Genomic DNA, 6,000 nt, shown 5'->3' on the forward strand with positions numbered 1-6,000 from the left:
GTTGCTCTCTCAGCTGTTTGCATCCTGCCTCCAGCAAGGAGCCAGGGAGTCTTCTCTCTCCTCCAGTCTCATCTCATATTAATGGAAGTAAAAGAAGTTAACTTCTCAAGTTGCAGAGATTCAGATTTTGCAGTCTAGAAAAGCAAGGTAGGCACAAAGTCTATGAAGTCACATGCAGCGTTGGCAGAGTGGATCCACATTTACCTACCAAGCCTCAGGTCACCAAAACTTGAACCTTGAGAGGACTTTGGGGGCAAAATATCTCTTTATTAAAACATCTCAAACATTAACCAAAAAAGTAGACCACAAGCTTTGAAAACAAGTCTATCTTTTTGTTTGTTTGTTTGTTTTTGGTTGTACCATGCGGCTTGTAGGATCTTAGTTCCCCAACCAGGGATTGAACCTGGGCCACAGCAGTGAAAGTGCCAAGGCCTAACCACTGGACCGCCAGGGTATTCCCAAGTCTATCTTGATACAGTTAGATCTTCTATGTGTCTTATTGGTCACAGCTTTAACCTTTGTTTTATCTCCAGACTTTGATTTAAATTTGCCTATTAATTCACCTTGAATTCTACTTTTAAGTTTATCCATGAAATATTTGGGGCACCCACTATCAACATTTGCTCGGCCTCAAAAAGGAATGTCCACTTCCTCCAGAAGTTCGCAACATACTTAGAGAGAAAGAGGTCCATACGTGAACTAGCTAAACAAATGCAATAAGTAATATTAATAAATGAGTAATTTAGAAAGTTTTTTCTCTGCTAAGTGGATTGGAGAGGAAAGGAGGCTTAGCAGGCTCTGAAAAGCATCTGGCTGAGACAACGCTCAAGCTAGACCACAGGCAGGTGGGAGGGAAACTTGGCCTGGTCCCAAACTGGTAATGGGTACTGTGGTCTGGGTGCCCAGGCTGGGCATTGGGAGAGCTGGGGATTAAGGTTGCCAGAGTGACACAGAACTAGGTTGTGACCATCTAAGGAATGAGGAACTTTGATAGCTTTCTTTTTAAATTTCGTTTTATTTTTCTCAAAATTATCAATGCACATACTTTAAAAAGTCAAATGATTCCACCAGGCTTGTCATGAAAATCAGTAGTCCTCTGCAACCCCTCTTCCCTTGCTCCCCAAGAAATAATCACCTTCAATTCTTCCAGCTGAAACTTTTTGTATTGACTTCACTGTCTCCACATGAAATATATTACCACTTAACAATATTTCAGTATTAGGCCTAATCAATTGATTTTATCCAGAGGGAGATGGAGATTTTGCTCTGTTCCCTCATCGTCTCCCATGATACATACTTCCAGGCCCTCCATTTTCTCCATATAATTGTGTCATTTTGGTTGGATCAATATTAAATGTTGACATTACCAAGAATACATAGACTTTATTTGCAGCTAAGCCAGGACAGATACTTATGACTTACTTCTCCTTTCTGACACAACTTTAGTTTTTCCTGGAATTAACAATCTTGCTTTGTTTGTTTGCATAATTTTCGATGTATCTATCACTAATTCAAATTGTTGCCATTTGTATATATCTCCTAGTATTTCGTCTATTTCATCTTGAAGAGCTCTGTCCAGAGCCTGCTGCCCTGTTCTCCACCTGCTCATGCTACTTCACAGGTAAGGATGTGACTGCAGTTCCTTTGGGCATCCTGTGTGACATATGTGGAGATGTCTGGTAACACTCTGATTCTAGGTTCTTTATTTTGCTATTATTTTTCTTTCTAGATGCTTATAGGATTGTTTTCACTGTACTGAAATCTCACGATGATGTGTCTTATTGTTGGTCCATTTTTTATCCAGCACCCATTATCCATTACACCAGGTGTTCCAGATACTCTCAGTCTAGGAACTCCTGTCTTTCAGTGTAAAGGAGTTTTCTGAAATCAATTCATCCTATAATTTCATTCACTCAGATGTCTCTGTTTCCTATTTCTGGAATTGTTTCCTTAAATGTTAGTCTTTATTTTTTCTCTCCTATTTTCCATATTTTTGTCTTTTTTCCATATTTTATCTTTTTGATCTCCTTTATGGAAGATTTCCTCAGCTTTATGTTCCAGCTCTTCTGCTATACTTTTTTTTTTTTTTGCTATCATGGTTTTGAGGTCTAAGGACTCTTTTACATTCTGGGTGTTGTTTTTGTAGCAAGCAATTTTTATTTTGTGGCTGTAACATCTTTTCTTATCTCACTATGTTCTCCTATCAACATAAAGTCTTCACTTATCAGCACAGTAGTCAGAGTGACCCTTTTAAAATATGTCACATCATGTCATTTCTCTTAAAATCCCACAGCAGCTCCACATCTGACTCACAGGAAAAGCCTGCATCCCTGCAATGCGATGGGGCCCAACACGGTCTCCCCCTCACCGCCCTGTCATCAGCTGCTCTACCCCTTGTTCACTCTGCTTCAGCCACACCAGCCTTCTCAGTGCTCCTTGACTTCTCTGCGCCTGCTCCCAACTTAGAGCCTTGGCGTTAGCTGTTCCTTCTGCCTAGAATGCAGAAAAAAGTAACAGTGAGTTAGAAAGTGACAATTGCTACGGAAGAAGAGTTGAGCAGAAGGGAGACGAGGAATGCTGATGCTAGGGATGGATGTGATGGAAATGTGAGTAGGCTGCAGTATTAAACAGAGAGGCCAGGGAAGGTCTTACTGAGAATATGCAATTTGAGCAAAATCTTGAAGGAACCAGCTCCATGTTAAAATCTCTCTGGACACAGCCAAGACTGTGGTAGTATTTCTGGTCACCAGGGTTCAGCCCAGAGTTTTCCTACTACCTGGCCAATTTTCAGGCTTCGAAAATTAATAACTTTATTTAAATGTGGAATTATATTAAATAAAAGAGTAAAGACCTCCTTTATAGACAGTATGCCCTAGTATTCTTCCAAAAAAAATTCAAATATAAAACTATATACAGGGGGACCTTGAAGATGGCGGAAGAGTAAGACGCGGAGATCGCCTTCCTCCCCACGGATACACCAGAAATACATCTATCCACACGTGGAACAACTCCTACAGAACACCTACTGAAGGCTGGCAGAAGACCTCAGACCTCCCAAAAGGCAAGAAACTCCCCACGTACCTGGGTAGGGCAAAAGAAAAAAAGAAAAAACAGAGACAAAAGAATAAGGACGGCACCTGCACCAGTGGGAGGGAGCTGTGAAGGAGGAAAAGTTTCCACACACTAGGAAGCCCCTCCGCGGGCGGAGACTGCGGGAGGCGGAGGGAGGAGCTTCGGAACCGCAGAGTAGTGCACAGCGACGGGTGCGGAGGGCAAAGCGGGGAGATTCCCGCACAGAGGATCAGTGCCGACCGGCACTCACCAGCCCGAGAGGCTTGTCTGCTCACCCGCCGGGGCGGGCGGGGCTGCGAGCTGAGGCTCGGGTTTCGGTTTTGGACAGAGCGCAGGGAGAGGACTGGGGGTGGCGGCTTGAACATAGCCTGAAGGGGTTAGTGCACCACGACTAGCCGGGAGGGAGTTCGGGGAAAAGCCTGCACCTGCCAAAGAGGCAAGAGACTTTTTCTTCCCTCTTTGTTTCCTGGTGCGCGAGGAGAGGGGTTTAAGAGCGCTGCTTAAAGGAACTCCAGAGATGGGCGCGAGCCGCGGCTAAAAGCGCGAACCCCAGAGACGGGCGCGAGCCGCGGCTAAAAGCGCGGACCCCAGAGACGGGCGCGAGCCACGGCTAAAAGCGCGGACCCCAGAGACGGGCGGGAGACGCTAAGGCTGCTGCTGCCGCCACCAAGGGGCCTGTGTGCGAGCACAGGTCACTCTCCACACCCCTCTTCCGCGGAGCCTGTGCAGCCCGCCACTGCCAGGTTCCCGGGATCCAGGGACAACTTCCCCGGGAGAACGCACGGCGGGCCTCAGGCTGGTGCAACGTCACGCCGGCCTCTGCCGCAACGTCACGCCGCCTCTGACGCCGCAGGCCCGCCCCGCACGCAGTGCCCCTCCTTCCGCCCCCCACCCCCGGCCTGAGTGAGCCGGAGCCCCCGAATCAGCGGCTCCTTTAACCCCGATCTGTCTGAGCAAAAAACAGACGCCCTCCGCGACCTACACGCAGAGGCAGGGCCAAATCCAAAGCTGAGCTCCTGTGAGCTGTGAGAACAAAGAAGAGAAAGGGAAATCTCTCCCAGCAGCCTCAGAAGCAGCGGATTAAAGCTCCACAATCAACTTGATAAACCCTGCATCTGTGGAATACCTGAATAGACAAGGAATGATCCCAAATTGAAGAGGTGGAATTTAGGAGCGAGATCTATGATTTTTTTCCCTTTTCCTCTTTTTGTGAATGTGTACGTGTATGCTTCTGTGTGAGATCTTGTCTGTATACTCTTGCTTCCACCATTTGTCCTAGGGCTCTATCCGTCCATGGTTTTTTAAAAAAATTTTTTTTCTTAATAATTAATTTTAATTGTAATAACTTTATTATACTTTACCTTCGTTCTTTCTTTCTTTCTTTCCTTCCTTCCTTCCTTCCTTCCCTCCTTTAGACAACAAATCACCCCAAATTGAGGAGGTGGTCCCTGAGAGCAAGATTTATGATTTTTCCCCCTTTACCTCTTTTTGTGAGGGTGTATGTGTATGCTTCTGTGTAAGATTTTCTCTGTATAGCTTTGCTTCCAACATTTGTCCTAAGGTTCGATCCGTCCCTTTTTTTTTTCTAAATATTTTTAAATTCAATAACTATATTATACTTTATTTTATTTTTACTGTATCTTCTTTCTTTCTGTCTTTTTTCCTTCTTTCCCTCCTTCCTTCCTTCCTTCCTCCCTCCCTCCTTTCTTTCCTTCTTTGCTTCTTTCTTCCTTCCTTCCTTTCCTCCTTTCCTTCTTTCTTTCCTCATATTTCTACTAATTCTCTCTACTTTTTCTCCCTTTTATTCTGAGCTGTGTGGATGAAAGGCTCTTGGTGCTCCAGCCAGGAGTCAGGGCTCTGCCTCTGAGGTAGGAGAGCCAACTTCAGGACACTGGTCAACAAGAGACCTCCCAGCTCCACACAGTATTAAACGGCGGAAATCTCCCAGAGACCTCCATCTTAACACCAGCACCCAGCTTCACTCAACAACCAGCAAGCCACAGTGCTGGACAACCTATGCCAAACAACTAGCAAAACAGGAACACAACCCCACCCATTAGCAGAGAGGCTGCCTAAAATCATAATAAGGCCACAGACACCCCAAAACACACCACCAGACGTGAACCTGCCCACTAGAGAGACAAGATCCAGCCTCATCCACCACAACACAAGCACTAGTCCCCTCCACCAGGAAGCCTACACAACCCACTGAAACAACCTTAGCCACTGGAGACAGACATCAAAAACAATGGGAACTACGAACGTGCAGCCTGCAAAAAGGAGACCCCAAACACAGTAAGATAAGCAAAATGAGAAGACAGAAAAACACACAGCAGATGAAGGAGCAAGATAAAAATGCACCAGACCTAACAAATGAAGAGGAAATAGGCAGTCTACCTGAAAAAGAATTCAGAATAATGATAGTAAGGATGATCCAAAATCTTGGAAGTAGAATGGACAAAATGCAAGAAACAGTTAACAAGGACCTAGAAGAAATAAAGATGAAACAAGCAATGATGAACAACGCAATAAATGAAATTAAAAGTACTCTAGATGGGATCAATAGCAGAATAACTGAGGCAGAAGAACGGATAGGTGACCTGGAAGATAAAATAGTGGAAATAACTACTGCAGAGCAGAATAAAGAAAAAAGAATGAAAAGAACTGAGGACAGTCTCAGAGACCTCTGGGACCACATTAAACGCACCAACATTCGAATTATAGGGGTTCCAGAAGAAGAAGAGAAAAAGAAAGGGACTGAGAAAATATTTGAAGAGATTATAGTTGAAAACTTCCCTAATATGGGAAAGGAAATAGTTAATCAAGTCCAGGAAGCACAGAGAGTCCCATACAGGATAAATACAAGGAGAAATATGCCAAGACACATATTAATCAAACTGTCAAAAATTAAATACAAAGAAAACATAT

Source organism: Delphinapterus leucas, chromosome 15 (genome assembly GCF_059928025.1).
Source record: "Delphinapterus leucas isolate spDelLeu-1000000601 "Yukka" chromosome 15, BTC_Dleu_Yukka2, whole genome shotgun sequence".
NCBI classification, from domain to species: domain Eukaryota; kingdom Metazoa; phylum Chordata; class Mammalia; order Artiodactyla; family Monodontidae; genus Delphinapterus; species Delphinapterus leucas.